This window comes from Taudactylus pleione, unplaced genomic scaffold (genome assembly GCF_031769625.1).
Source record: "Taudactylus pleione unplaced genomic scaffold, aTauple2 ptg000749l, whole genome shotgun sequence".
Taxonomy (NCBI): domain Eukaryota; kingdom Metazoa; phylum Chordata; class Amphibia; order Anura; family Myobatrachidae; genus Taudactylus; species Taudactylus pleione.
Genome location: NW_028285151.1, coordinates 1,683,727 through 1,700,670, shown reverse-complemented (window position 1 = coordinate 1,700,670; position 16,944 = coordinate 1,683,727). Strand labels below are relative to the sequence as shown.

Below are 16,944 nucleotides of genomic sequence, written 5' to 3'. Positions count from 1 at the left end.
TGGATTGGAATCAACAATTTGCACAGGTTTTTTCCTCTATAGAAAGAAATCATAATGCCATCTTGGGATGGCATTATAGGCACTGATAAGGGGTCGGAAAGAAGAAACATCAGAAAAGAATTTGTTCTGCTCCATCCACGGCAGCATGCTTCTCTTGCTCCTTACTTTGGATAATATGTTATGTGTAGTTCATCTTGTAATAATACTTCTTGCCCCATCCCGTTTACATTTAATACATTGGTGCTCTCCAACACAGCTGCCCGGGTTCATAATGCGGGCCATATATCTATTGGGCAAATTGACTCCGATGATCACGTATTTCTCGGGTGATCGGCAAAATACATTAAAAAATCCTGACTCGTCAATTCCAATAATTTTTGGGTCAGAATCGGCGAATCAGGATTGTCCTACTTGTTGGACTTTGACGATCCGACCCAGGCATCGGAAGAATGGTGACTTGCTCCAATTGATTGCTTATGTATGGGCCCCTTGACTCAGCTGCCCATAAGACACTCACCAGACCACACAAGCCTCTCCGGATCACCTAATGAAATGAGCACTAGGGACAGTGTTGGGTGACTTCCGTACAAAACACCAGAGTCTTTTAAAGGGAGTGTTAAGGAGCTGAGACGTTGTGAAATTGACACCGATCAGTTTCAGACCTCCCAGAGGTTTGCAACAATGTGTCCTCCGTGTGACACTACTGTAAATGAAGCTACTGGTGATCTACAAGAGCTGGGATGTTATGAATAAATGTATGACTGTTCTTCTAGTGGTCAAATTAACATATAGGGGACTATTAGACATATAAAGACTTGTGAGAAGTAGTTACAGTATATACCATAAACCCCACCTGCTGGAGGGAGAAAAATCTCTTGCTGCAGCATTTGTCTGACAACGAAAGAAAAATGTCTACTGGTGAGGAGGGAGGATTTTGTCAGAGATCACCAGTCTGCACTTCTTCGACAAATTTTGGAGGAACCACAGATTGTTTGGAAGCAAAACTAAGCTCAGGAGAAAGGTAATTATTGATACACAAACTACTAATACACACATGTACAATTTTCATCCAATATGACCCCCGACCTACCAGTTGTTCCGACATTGTTAGAGTGCCTACGCTCACATGACCACTGGTTGCATCCAATCCTGGTCATCTGGTCGGGTCAAAAGATTTTTAAACTGCTTAAAAATTCGGACACCCGACTGCTGATCACCCAACCAATATAGATGTGTGTATGCTGCTACGACTGGTTTGTTCAATTCATCTCCCGATTCATCCCTCACCATCTTTGTGGGCAGATTGAAAACACTGCACAGATCCTTGAAAAATAGGGGGGAAAAACAACGTAGGGTTCCCCTTAATTTCTAATAACCAACACCGAGCTGAACCACTCTTGGGGGTAACGCTATAGGAGGTAGACACACAGCATAGGGGGCTGGAATCCCTCAGACTGTGCTAGAGTGTTAAACCCAATAGCCCCCTCCCCCCCAGCAGCCCAGTGTTGGTTATTGGACCACACACTGGGTTTTTTACCCCTATTTTCCAATGCCAGATGAGGCTGAGAGATTCTGGGTTGGTTATTGATTATGGGGAGGGACCCCACACATTATTTCTAAATAACCGTTTCTTTAGCCTGCACAGATCATACTGTTCTGTGTAGCTCTGACCATTATTATGACAGCTGGTCTGTATGGTGATACAATCCTTTCAGGAGATGCAGATCTGAAATCTGCTGCAAACTTGGACAGGTGTGCACGCATAGATTGGGTGTTGAATCTACAACAAGGTCTCAAGTAGGATTGTGTCAACAGTCTGGTCTGGATTTGGATTCCTGGATGATTGAATAAGTGTGTATCCAGTTTTACTCTCAAAACTGGCCCCTGCCAATACCACTGAATTAATTTAGTAAAACTTTATGGGGCAGATTCAATTAGCAGCACTGCTTTCTGCAGGCTTATAGCCTCAAGCTTTAAAGCCCGGAGCTATTCAATTATATGACCATTTCCTCTCACAGTTAACGAGTGTTAACCCATTGATTCCGGGTTTAAATGCACAGAGCTATGGATCATCATGCCGGCAGCAGCTACCATAAGGGCAGAAAGCCCTACTTACCATGGATTTCTGTCCGGACCTCAGGAGGGTGCAAACATAAATCTGTAGTAAGTACAGCCTCTGAGCTTACCGCGGGTTGCAATTGAATAGCTCCGGGCACTGCTATAACGTGTGGCTAAATTAATCTGCCCCTATAATGTGCTATAGATTATAACATTTCATATTCATTTGTTTTTAAAAAAATTTCAAATCAACCTTGAGTATTCTTTACATGATTAATATAATCCATTTAAAAGTCTGTTAAAGTTTTCAGATACTAAACATTTGCTTCTTCTGTCGTTTATTCATAAAATACATTGCTGTTTAAGGAATGTAATATTTAATATTACATAAAATGTTGATTATAATGATGTGTATATTTTTATGCTTTAACACTAATAATCTGTATGATAAGCAATTTGATTTTAATATACTGTAAGCAAGATTACCACTATATATGTGCACTTTGAATTGTAACCTTTGATACTTAAGGAAGAGGCCACACCCTTGGAATATTGTGTTTTGAGTCATGTTCTTAGATTTAATTATATTCCTTCTAGATTTTTAACTGTTCTGAACCTGCAGAACAGTGAATGTGTAATTGAGAGTTCACTTTGGACTTTTTATTTGGACGGCATGTTTTACCATCATGCGCAGCTGTTCCAGAGAAACTTGATCATGAAAAATCCAGGATGTGCTCACAGTTTGGGCAGAATGAGCCTTAACAAGTTGATGTTCCCAGTTCAGGATAGCCATCTTAAGGACTTTGCAAGTTGCCGGGGGAAGGATGGCTTACTTGACTACAGTGCCACCTCCTGAGGGTGTGACAAATAGGACAAATGGAAGGAAGGATAATGCACTGATTCTGCTGATATGAGGATACCACAATGGAAAGAAGTTTGTGAACCAGCTGCAGCACCGTCTAAGTCTTAGTGGAAAACAAGAACAGCATCTTGGAAAACCTCAGCTTCCCTACTGGCTAAAGTGATACCCATGAGTAAGGCAACCATTCACACTAGCAGATATAGAAGAATATCAGATAAGGGTTCAAAAGTACTATTCTGTAATACTTGACAATGTCCTGGTCCCAGGGTTACATTGGTGAGTACATGAGCAGAATCCTGAAAGAACATTTGAATGTAAGAAATTAAAGGGACTATGGGGTGTATTTTCAATCGATTATTGACTCCCTTAAGTTATGGGATCTCATGATAGTCAGATCTCAATGCCTTACGCTACCTGCGTGCACACTATCCTTGTGAGCATTATCTTGCCTACTCACAAACCTTAGGGTCATGCACTGGCTTCCAAGGGGTTTGACGTGTATTGTTGACCTTTGCAGCAACTCCTTTCGTCCCTTTTTCACATCTACAAGCCCAGTATAATCTTTCCCGGCAGACTTTTCCCCTTATTATCGCATCTGACATTGGGTACTTAGTGTCGTTAAGTTATGTGGTCCCATCTGCAGTCCTAACCAGGACATCGTGGCTAAATTTTCCCGAGGTAATGCCAGGGGATATATTACATTTTTACAGGGCCGTAACTAGGGTAGTGCGACCAGTGCCGTGGCACAGGGCAGGGGGCACTGTTTGAGCCTGTCAATTTTCCTGTTTATTATCATTCGCCTTGTAGCTTCCTCTTATTTCATCCCCAGCATCTCCTGGCCTCCCCTGTCTCTTCGCCTTGAGGTCTTGGCTCTTTTTTAGGTGCACTCTCTTATGCCCCTATTTAAAAAATGGGGGGGGGGTCCAATGCTCTCTCTGGCACAGGGCACCAAAAAGTCTAGTTACGGCTCTGACTTTTTATATACGTAGTGTCTAATATCGCTGACAAACTTAAATCCCAACTAATGTGGGAGATGGACTTACGTATTACTTTCACACCACAACAATGGGAATCATTTTATTTAAAGGCACATACATTGTCTAAATGTCATAATCATCTAGAACCACAATACAGAATAATTTACCATTTATATTTTACACCAGCAAGGTTGCACTCCATATGGCCGACTCAATCCAAATTTTGTTGGCGCAACTGCTTGGAAGTCGGTGACATTTATCATATCTTCTGGGGGTGCTCATTTCTACGTGCTTTATGGTCCGCGGATATTGACCTGGTGTGTAAGGTTTTGAACATTAGTATACAAACGTCCCCTGCACTTGCTATTTTATCAGACAGACATGCAGATTTCCGATAGCTATATATTGGGTCATATTCTTATTGCTACCAAAACAGCGATAGCCCAACTTTGGAAATGTCCTTATCCCCCGTCTCTATATAGGATTTTTCATAAAGTTAATTATGCATTCTTAATGGAAACCCTAAATGTTCCCTACTCTATGTCTGTTTCCTCAGCATTAATTAAATGGATTAGATGGCATGAGTTCATTTCTGCTGGGGAGGGGGACGATTTATTGTTGGAATCTGATTTTTCCTCTGGTTATCCAATGAGTACTATGATATTTCATTTTTGAACAGACACTTAAATGTGTTAGATTCGAATTATGTTTAGGTATGCTTTGTCTTTGATACCATGTTACCATGTATGTGGAGTAGTTAATTTTGTAATTTATGCCTGCAAGTGCATTTTGTATTGTACCCTTATTCCCTCCCTAACCTTTCCCTTTTTCTATTTTTTTTTTCTCTTCCCCAATTCCTCCTTTCATTATTATTGATATTTAAAAAAAACATTATTGGGAAAAAAAAGAGACTATGGAAAAGACCCGCAAATGCCAAGTACTGGAGTAAAGGATCAGTCCTCAATCCAGTTCCAATTACAAGCTCTCAAAAAGTTATACAGTGGGGTTAAAAAGGTACTTGGAGGGTAGCATTCTAGTTCAAACCACGAAAATAGCAACTCCTAAAATACAGACATGGAAGTGCAAATTTGCAGTTTTGCCAACACACAAATGGGAATCTTTATGTTGAATTCTAAAACAGGCCCTTAGTGCTTTAGTATATAGCAAATAAAACCATACTCCTCAACTGTCCTGATTTAAGTAGGAAAGTCCCAACAAGATCAAGACAACTCTCCTGAATCCATCATAGTTGAGGGTGTGCCTTGCTTACAGACAACACTGTAGTGCCTTCTAAGGGGTTGTGTATTTGTGCCTGAAGGAGTTGTTTTTAAGGGAGCAGCAAGGAGAAGACCAACACTTCATAAGTACTGGAGATGCACACAGGAGGGACATGTCCTTTTTCCCTTTTGTTTCAAAGTGCATTTGTATATTCAGGTTATGAAATACTATTTTACGGATAGTTACTGGTACATGTACAAACAGCATATTTGTGGTGTTAGTGCACATCAGTTTTTGTTAATTCAGTTAAAATGTTGCAACTTTACTCCTCTATGTGTAATATCATCTGTACAAAAGATATTCTCGTTTTCATATGAAATGTTGATCTTTTCCTGGCATTATTATAATATTGCCCCTCTAAATTATGGCTACCAGTACTTTTATAAATTCTCTGTGGAATGTGCATGCTTGTAAGGACACCTGAAAAAGGTCACAAGCTCAATAAAACAGTCAGAGTAGAAACAGATCAGTCATATGTTGTTCTGGACATTCAGAACTCTGCTTATTAAGGCATGCAGTACTGGAAAAACAAAAAACATGTTTACAGGAGGCTATTAATATACAGTTCTTAAAGGTTTCCTTGTACTATTAATTCCCTGGGTCATAGACAAGTAAAACACTGTATATTATTTTCTTACCTATTATTTGTCAAGCACATTTAGTAGGCATTTGACGTCACAAGAGACAACAATCACTGTTCTGTTAGAACTATCTACTGAATCACAGGTGTACTCTGCTGCATTGCTCTTGCGTCTATTGCCGGAATCGTGGGTGCGCTAATATACAAATGCTAGTTTCTGCCTTCCCCTGGTGTAGTAGCCTATGTCTGAGTGGGCAAGCCCTGAAGCACCCACTTTCAGCGTTTCTGCATACTGCCGGTGATTAATGACACGCCACCCTCGACACTTGCACCAGTCTTATGGCAGATGCAGTTTCTCCGCCTGAACATGAGAATGCCACCGCTTTCACTGACACGCTCGTGACACTCCAATAACTCGACAATGAGACATATATTTTTTGCATTCACTTCAGGCCACCTCCCAGTCACCATCCAGGAACACCCATGACTTTGCCGCCCCATATCTGATACCGTCTGTCCTGATCACAACAGCTTCTTTGTGCATACACTCCATGTAACGCATGCATTGTAGGGGTTTTCAGGACTTTTCACGCATGTGCAGTAGCAGAAAAATCACTCAACTACTTGAACATCGGCATTGCGTTCAAATTACATGTCCCTCTGAATCAGACCCATTTAAGTCAGTGGGAGTGGGTTTATATTAAAATTCAGGGGTTAAAAGATCATTTATCCTGGTGTATTACAGGCATTAGCATGCACTACCAGCCTTTAAATGGTTGGGCTCTAGCATAACCTATTGGCAGAACCTATGGTGTTGACAGGTGTCAGCGGTGTGTGATGGAGGTCAGCCCACACAATGAAATGCTGGGGTTGTTTTATTAATTACCTAGTTAATAAACCAGGGTAGGCTTATTAACTGGGTAAAAGAGGATACAAAGCAAGATAACAGGTCCTGCCAGGAGTGGGTTAATGCAGGTGGTGTGCGGTATCTGGAGCACACACCTGTACATATGCTCAGTGGTGGCAGTGGTATGTATGGAGCACCTAGCAGTGGTGACACAGTGTACTGTTATGTATATGGGCACTCAGGGGCACATATTAATCCTTCAGAGGACGAAGACGTGGTAAAGCCGCTCATGCGCAGTAGCGCACTGGGTCGGAGCTCTCACATGTGACGTCAGTGCACCTCTGTTACTATGGGGACCCTGTAGCAGTAACAAGGAGACCACAGAGCCCTCAACATAACCATGGCAGCCAGTGCATACGCAACTTGCAGGGGTTTGGGACATAATTTACACCTATGTTTGTGCCGTTGCATACATAGAGGTTGGGTGGATAACAACAACTACCACTAAATCATTTTGAATAACATTAACCTCCAGGAAATCAGGCAGTCACTTTACGTATTCACTAAAGTGTTTTCATATATGTTTCATTTTTTCAGTATTAATGTTGGCAGAAAAGTATGAACTGCCCCAGTTTTTTCGGCAATCGTAGAAAGGCGAGGGAGAAGTTGATGCTGGTATATGGTAAATGTAAAACTAGTAGAAGACAGGGTGTTTAGTGGAGCCAGTCAGGGATTGTTTACCTCCAAGATCTGTATTTAGTGCCAAGGTTTCCAAAATACAGGCCTCCACTGGGAAGCTGGAATATGTGTGGCAAAGGTCAGCTAGTCCCATAGCTGTTTCTTTCCTAGCCTGCCTGTTGCTGTATATAGTAACACATATCAACTTCAAGTAGTTAGACATATTTAAATACAAGTAAAAATGTATATTGAGTATGCATAAGCCAATATAAATCAGAGCGTTCATATTTACACTAAATATAATACAGCAATTAAACCTAAATACAAGTTAATCCACCATACAAAAAAATGAAGGATCTTCTAAGCTTTACATGTACAGTATGTGTTTTCATCACTAAATATAGTTTTATGTTACATATATTATATTTTGCCATCCCAAATATCTAAGACATTTTAAATATATACAGTGGGTTTTAAAATGAAACTTAAAAAATGTGGATAAAAATTGGCAACGCAATTCTACCAGCATAGACTGACATCAATCCAAGTGCCAATCTTCCAAACAGAAATTTCACCAACTGACACTCTACACCAGTGGTTCCCAAACTGTGCGCCGTGGCACCCTAGGGTGCCTCAGGTTGGTGGTCCAGCACCAAATCAAATTATTTATGGTCAGTGTAATGTAAATATGTCGACAAACAGAAGCACAAACCTGTCCCCCACTATATAACTGACCCTAAGGATGAACCTAAGGATGACAGGTAAGCACAATTTACTTCACTTTACTACATTTTTTTCTGAATCTCTCAATAACAAACTTAAATTTAGAGGTGCCATGAAAACAATGGCATTATAAATGACCTAACTCTGAGAGGTCAACCCAATTCACCCCCCTCGCCTCCCGATCTCTCACCAGATTCGCATATTTTTGCTCACAGGCCTATGAGGCTATGAACAGAAATGTGCACATCCGGAGGTACTGTGAGTGCTGCATACAGCCACACTTACTTGCTGGTGCGAGACGATCGCACCAAATTGGCTCAAGTAGAACTTTTCAATATGAATATTGCAGATTCTACATAGTCCCTAAACTTTGTGCTTTTCAGTTATCCGTACAAATTTTTTTTATTACATGCTATGTATAGTAACATTTCCATGGATGCTTTAACTATTGCAAACAACTACAGTATATTTACTGAACAATGCTGCCGTGATGTAAATTAGGGCAACATCATTTCTAATGTAACATACGTTTTAGTTGTGTGATAAAACATCTTACTGTAGTATTTGGATTGACAAATACGCATTTTATATGTATAATCACATTCAGTTAAGATAAAACAGTGATAACGGGAGTACCACAACAAGTGCACTTACCGTCCTAAAGAGCAAGCATAGCCTAGTAGATAGTTCTGCATGTGGCTAATAATATCTGGTAAGCATACAGTAGCTACTCCTTATGTCCCATTCACAGTAATGAAGCCACATAACAATCCATCCACTCCGCAGCGTGGCTGCTGTTATCTCCCAACGTATATGTAAACTGCAGCAGCAACTACTACAACTGTCACAGCAGAACTGTCAGCACTCAGCAGCCACCCCCCTCCCTCTCCAGCCTAAGGCACCAATCAGAGCTAAGGAGAGCTACACCACGTTACTGTGACAACAGGAACTGATCCAAGCAGCACCGTCCCCCAGAGCCTCACATTGTGCAGACATTTCCGTCTCCTTCTAAGATGCCATGCCGGAGCTCTATGTCTTTGAAGAAATGCCCACTAGGCTGTAGTTAACTTCTTATTTGGCATGCTTATTCACTTCTTATTCATGCTCCATCCTCTTGTTCAGAAATCAGTTGGCAAAGTAACCACAAGTCCATTTTATTATTTTGAATAAGTAGCTGTAGTTTTGCAAGAGTTAAACAGTATTTGGCTACAACTCTGACAGTGGGAATTAACAGAAAGTTGTCATTTACATACAACCCAGATAAAAGCCTTCCACTGGCCTCAGCCAATGTGCAGCAAGTGATTCCTTTGTGGGGCACTCTTTTATAATAAATTAATTGATATATTTGATATAACTTTTAATCGGGTCCCTCTTTAAAGAGATTGGGGAATATTTAAACACTGAAATACCATACAATTGATATCAGAAAATGAACATAATTAAAACATAACTTTTCATGGGATCCTTCTTTAAAATAAATTGGGAATTATTATGACTCTGATTATGAAAATATGATAGTCACCCATCAATAAGCACACATAAATATCATATCCATCAATAAGCACACATAAATATATCCATCAATAAGCACACATAAATATCATATCCATCAATAAGCACACATAAATATCATATCCATCAATAAGCACACATAAATATATCCATCAATAAGCACACATAAATATATCCATCAATAAGCACACATAAATATCATATCCATCAATAAGCACACATAAATATATCCATCAATAAGCACACATAAATATCATATCCATCAATAAGCACAAATAAATATCATATCCATCAATAAGCACACATAAATATATCCATCAATAAGCACACATAAATATCATATCCATCAATAAGCACACATAAATATCATATCCATCAATAAGCACACATAAATATCATATCCATCAATAAGCACACATAAATATATCCATCAATAAGCACACATAAATATCATATCCATCAATAAGCACAAATAAATATCATATCCATCAATAAGCACACATAAATATCATATCCATCAATAAGCACACATAAATATATCCATCAATAAGCACACATAAATATATCCATCAATAAGCACACATAAATATCATATCCATCAATAAGCACACATAAATATATCCATCAATAAGCACACATAAATATCATATCCATCAATAAGCACACATAAATATCATATCCATCAATAAGCACACATAAATATCATATCCATCAATAAGCACACATAAATATCATATCCATCAATAAGCACACATAAATATCATATCCATCAATAAGCACACAAATATATCCATCAATAAGCACACATAAATATCATATCCATCAATAAGCACACATAAATATATCCATCAATAAGCACACATAAATATATCCATCAATAAGCACACATAAATATCATATCCATCAATAAGCACACATAAATATCATATCCATCAATAAGCACACATAAATATCATATCCATCAATAAGCACACATAAATATATCCATCAATAAGCACACATAAATATATCCATCAATAAGCACACATAAATATCATATCCATCAATAAGCACACATAAATATATCCATCAATAAGCACACATAAATATCATATCCATCAATAAGCACACATAAATATCATATCCATCAATAAGCACACATAAATATCATATCCATCACTAAGCACACATAAATATCATATCCATCAATAAGCACACATAAATATATCCATCAATAAGCACACATAAATATATCCATCAATAAGCACACATAAATATCATATCCATCAATAAGCACACATACATATCATATCCATCAATAAGCACACATAAATATCATATCCATCAATAAGCACACATAAATATCATATTAGACATACTGTAATTGTGTAAGAAATAATTACATTGTGGTGATCATATTTAATCATTAACAATGTATCCCCTAATGGGTAAAATAGGCAGGTTTAGCAGTTACATTCACTCCCTTTCTTCATTAATTCATTTATGTAGTAGCTCTATATGCAACCAACATACACATAAATTAAAATTTAAACACTATAATGCTTCTAAAGTTTTTAATTTGATAAAAGTTGCAGATATAGTACAGGTTGAGTCTCCCATATCCAAATATTCCGAAATACGGAATATTTTTAGCATGACTGAGATAGTGAAACCTTTGTTTTCTGATGGTTCAATGTACACAAACTTTTTTTAAAGCACAAAATTATGAAAATACAGTATACAATAACCTTCAGGCTGTGTATAAGGTATATATGAAATATAAATTCATTTCATGTATGTACACAAACTTTTTTTGATGGTCAAAATGATTAAAAATATTGTATAAAATGACCTGCAGGCTGTGTGTATAAGGTGTATATAACACATAAATGCATTCTGTGTTTAGATTTGGGTCCCATTCCCAAGATATCTCATTATGATATGCAATTATTCCAAAATACGGAATATTCCGATATCCAAAATACCCCTGGTCCCAAGCATTTTGGATATGGGAGACTCAACCTGTATATACATACAGGACATTATATATATATATATATAAATATATATATATATATATATATATATATATATATTTGCAATATACTTTTGTTATATGAGAGTTTTTTGTTTTTTTTATCTCTGTCTTTCTCTCAACCATAAATGCCAGCAATTCAGTATCATGCATTAGAAACAAATAATAGAAAATAAATAAATAGCACATCTAATCATGTATACAATGTTGCAGCCCCTGTCTCCTGTGATTATTATTTATACTTCATGGAAAAACAATTGGGGGAAATACATGAACACTGCTATTCATAAATGAGCTGGCAGCAAGAACCAAGGAGGTTCAAAAAGGACAGTGGTTAGATACAGTGTGAAGTCCGGTTCCTTCTGATTTCCCAGAATTACATGTTTGACCTATGCAGGATATTATTTGTGTTTATTTGCATACAACCCACCTGTATTATTTTCTCAATACTTTTAACTTGGCAAAACATGTAACTTTCTTGAAACAAAGCGTGTTGTTACAGGGCGTCAGAGTTTTTTTTTTACCATACGACGCATGCTTCTTTGTCATTCACTCTGCAATTGCGTGAAATAAGCAATCCGAAGTTGCATGGAACTCCGTATGTGTGCGATAGCCAGCAGTCACTTTTTAGCGTGAATAGACTGTAACTGGGTCGGGAGTATTAAGGCAAATGGTAAAGTCATTTAAATAGAAATGTCATTGTATTGTTATGGATGTATATTACAACGTCATTACTTTTTAGAGCATGTGCACAGTAATCCAACTAGCTTACATTTTACAGACAGATAATTTACAAGCATGGGGTTGGTGGAGATCCAGATTCTAATTATGACGGTTGCATCCATGGATGCTAACATCCATGTGCAGGATATGCTTAGCACATGCAGTCACATGGACTTCCAACACACACCAAGGCTTCTCGCATTTGAATATTAGAGAAAGTACAAGGTCGCAGCACTTCGGAATAGTGACCGTGGATGCGTCTGATTCAGAAAGAGTCCCAAGGTGTGATATGTCTTATTCTACAATCTGTCTCAACTAAATATCTAAAATCCATAATTCTAGGATTATCAGATGTTTTAGAGTCATTTTTCTGCATAGGACTGTCCGAGAGAATGTGAATCTGTAACTTTATAGTCACTTAACAAGAGAGACGGCAATGTGCTGCCTGCGAGGCCTTCAAAATCTACCCATAACCCTCTCACACTGGCACCCCCACCATGTGCAGGGCCGTTGAGACAGCTGCGGTGTTAGGGTACTGAAGGGGGTGTGACCGCACCAGGGGGCTTTGCATTGCCCCCTCCAGAAAAATAAATCTGGTAAATACTATGCACAGTTTTGAGAAATGCTGCTATGAGCTGCAAAGGCAGCTCCAAGAGGCCTGGGCATAAGTAATTAGTACCTGTCGCCCCTCCCAGCACCCTTGACCACAAATATTCAAATTGATACCACCTGATTTCTTGCCCAAACCCTTGTTGGGCCAGGGAAAATACAAGTGGATTGTGTGTAAATGACCACCTTCTGTTTAATCATCACTGTCAAATCTGTGGCCCACTGCTATTTAACCCTTGCAAAACTACAGCTACTTATTCAAAATTATAAATTGGTGCTTATGCCATTTTGGGTCTATATTTTGACTTAGACAGTCAAGTACAGACACAATAAAGTTGATAGGAACATTATTTAGACAACTAAAATGTCGACATGAACTATAGGGGCTCGATTCTATTCTGTGCGAAGTGAATAGCGCCGGGAATCAGCTCCCGGAGCTATTCAATACACCGCGCTGCTAAGTCCGACTATAAGGATTTCTTCTCGCACCCCTCCGGGGATGCGAGCAGAAATCCAACAAAAGTCCAGGCACGAGACTGTTTTCTGCCCTTCGCGCCTGGAAAATAGCATCGCTCCGGGAAGTTAGGTCGGAGAATGCCCTTTCTCGCGCCTTAAACAGGGTGTGTAGTCGCGAGAATGGGCATTCTCCGACTAAATACCGCGCAGAATAGAATAGCTCAGGGAGCTATCTCCCGGCGCTATTTACATCGCGGGCAATTGAATCGAGACATAATGTAGACAATATATCGACAGGTTGAAATGTCAACAGGGTCAAAATGCTGACAGCTTTTTAAAGTAATTCTACAGTACATAGTCAATACTTTTGATTTTACCCATTTAGTTTAAGGAAACGACTGAGGTTGGGTTTTGTTGTCCTGGGCGGCTCCCCCCACCCTTGTCTCCATTTTGTTTTAACTATATATGGGTTACAATATTATTGCTGTCACAATGACTCTGTTTTTTGTGGTCACTTACTGCATTATCTCATTCTTCACCCAGAAACCCCCTCTGACAGAGAGCGAGCAGGCACCATCTTCTTAAGTCCTGCCCCCTCACAACAAAATGCCGTGATTCGTGGTTAAATTGAGGAGAGGCGGAGCCAATATGATGTGATTCCATTATATACGCATCGTTTGGCTCCGCCCCTCCTGATTGACAGCGAATGGTGGCATTTTGTCATTAGGGGAGGGGCCTAATGACATTTTGCCAGTCTGCCAGGTCTCATCCTTATCAGGTCTACAACCCGCAGCTGCTGCAAGGTAAGTGTGTGTGTAAGGTATGTGAATTATGTGTGATTATATATATATAATTGTGTGTGTGTGTGTGTGTGTGTATAGATCCCCCCCCCCGTGCAAATTCTGCGTTTGTCCCTGCCATAGATGGATGGTCACTGTTGTTTACTGACTTCTAAGTTTTGGCAGTGTTTGGATATCTGTTTACTATTATGTAAATGTATTTGTACTGTATATTGAATTGTGTATTGTTGATGTTTATGGTGCTTTACACAATAAATTATATTAGAAAAAAAAAATGTTGACCATTGAAATCTAGACACATTCAAAATGTCAACATTCAAAATATAGACAAATCATAATGTCAACAAGTAAAATGTAGACACAGTCATAATGTCCACAGTCATAATAAAATGATACAGCCACACCTGACAGCCGGAGGCTCAGATGCTGCTAAAAAGGAGCGTTATGATAAAAATTACCCTTGTTTTTTCTCTTTCATCGAAGTCCATAGGGTCCACAGGGTATAGGGTCCTTCCCCCAATACCTCAGCCACAGCCTGAGGGCAACTCCGTTTTGTTAACAAGCCCAAGGCAGGATAAGGATAGGAGAGATGGAAGACTGGTACACTGAAGAATCACACTCTCACACAAAGAAGGAAACAAGTGACCAAGAGAAGAAGCCCATAGAAGCCAGGTGCGTCAGGGCGGGTGCCCTGTGGATTCTATGGACTTCGAAGAAAGAGAGTTAACAAGGGTAAGTTTTACCATAACTCTCCTTTTCTTCTTCAGGGTCTATAGGTCTCCACAGGGAGACAATGGGGATGTCCTAAAGCAGTTGTTCAAGGGTGGGGACGCTCCTGAGCTGAGAACCCTGTGCCCAAAGGAAGCATCCTGAGAGGCAAATGTATCAAAGGCATAACACCTAAGAAAGGTGTGGACAGAAGTCCATGTAGCCGCCTTGCATAGTTGTTCAGCAGAGGCACCATGCCAGGCTGCCCACGAGGGACTCACAGAGCGAATAGATTGAGCAGATACTGTAGCTGGCACAGGAAGGCCAGTCTGCGTGTAAGCCTGTGAGATAGTCATGCGAATCCATCTGGCCAGAGTCTGTTTGTTAGCTGGCCATCCCCACTTATGGAATCCATATAAGATGAAGAGGGAGTCTGATTGTCACGACCAGGGCTGTTTGTGCTCAGGGGCAGCGGACCTAACCTGTCCTGACACTGTGGTGGGGTCCCGCTGGCAGAGGTGCGGGCACTTGGAGACCGGCGCTGCATGCCGGGTGATTTTGGAGGCACACTGTCCTGAATGCTTGTGCTGAGTATGGGTCAGGTTTGGCAGCGCGACATGGGTGCTGCCATCTTGGATTTCATCAGGTGACACATTCCAACCAATCCAGGCAGAGCATTTCGGGAGTCCCAGCAACCATCATGCACTTCCTCCAGGTATTTAAGGGCTGATCTGCAGTCCTTTCTTTGACAGTGCAACGTTATTCCCAGCCTTGCTGAGTGCTAGTTCTCTGTGCTCCTTTGCTGTGTTCCAGTCCAAGTTTGCTGTTAAGACTCTGCTTACTCCAGCTATCCTCGTTATATCCCTGTGTGTCAGCAGCGCTTCTCCTGGCTTCCGCTCCCAGTGGGATTCCTGCAAATGGTCCGGCTATTCAGTTACCTATTGTTGGTATCCACGTGCCTTACCGGGTAAACTTCCGTCTGAGCCATTCTCTGCCAATCGGGCAACTCATGAGCAGTACTCCTCTCAATCCAGCGCCCTTACAATTCCAAAAGTCTGTTCTTAAACCCGCTCCTGACTCCACTCCGGGTCCAAGTCTTCCACCAACTGGGACACTGATTTCCTGATGGAACTAATGTGGTCCATGTAGATCTTTAGAGCACGGACCACATCCAAAGAGGCCTCACCTGCCGAGAGGTCTGGTGATTGAAAGGCCGGAACTTCAATTTTCTCACTAATGTGGAAACGAGAAACCACTTTGGGAAGGAAGCCCAGGCACGTTTTAAGAATAGCCTTGTCCTGATGAAAGATTAAAAAGGAGGAGAAACATGAAAGCGCCCCTAAATCCGATAACCTACAGGCAGATGCTATAGCCAGAGGAAACAGTCTTCGCAGTGAGCCACTTGACATCCACTGATTCCAAGGGTTCGAATGGAGGTTCCTGAAGTGTGTGGAGAACCACTGACAAATCTCATGGAGCCACAGGAGGGATAAAGGGAGGTTGTATAAGTGGAACACCCTGCAGGAAGGTGTAAACATCCGGTAGAGGAGCAATTCTGCGCTGGAACCAGATGGACAGAGTAGAGACGTGCACTTTTATAGATGCTAGGTGGAGTCCACGATCCAATCCAGCCTGAAAAAAGGCAAGTATTCTAGAGACCTTAAAAACTTGAGGGTCATAGTTTCTAGGGGTACACCACTGGAAATATGTATGTCATACCCTGTGATAAATCCTGGCAGAGGCCGGTTTATGAGCTCAGATCATGGTCTGAACCACAGAGCTAGAAAATCCCTCAGGAGGGATGTCTCAAGAGCCAAGCCATTAAAGACAGGTGGGCCAGGTCTGGTCATAGAGTGTTGAAGAGGAACGTCTATGGAGAGACTTTGGAGGTCGGAGTACAATGGCGTCTGGGCCAAGCCGGAGCTACCAACAAAACTGTGCCCCCTTCCTGTTTGAATTTCTGAAGAACTCAAGGAAGAAGGGATATTGGAGGGAAGAGGTACGCCAACTGGAAGGTCCACCGCACAGATAATGCGTCCACAAAGGCCGCAATGGGGTCTCTTGTCCTGGCTCCATACACTGGAAGTTTGTGGTTGTGTCTTGAGGCCATGAGATCCAC

At 40.5% G+C, this 16,944-nt stretch overlaps 1 protein-coding gene across 2 annotated transcripts in view; it reads right to left on the bottom strand.

Annotated features, from left to right (window-relative positions):
- The window catches only part of ACACB (acetyl-CoA carboxylase beta), a 156,288-nt gene extending 147,438 nt beyond the window's left edge, over positions 1-8,850 (bottom strand). For both annotated transcript variants that reach the window (XM_088457281.1, XM_088457282.1), the window contains exon 1: positions 8,658-8,850. The gene's annotated coding sequence lies outside the window, so the exon portion shown is untranslated. The remainder of the gene's footprint in view (positions 1-8,657) is intronic.
- Positions 8,851-16,944: the final 8,094 nt, after the last annotated feature.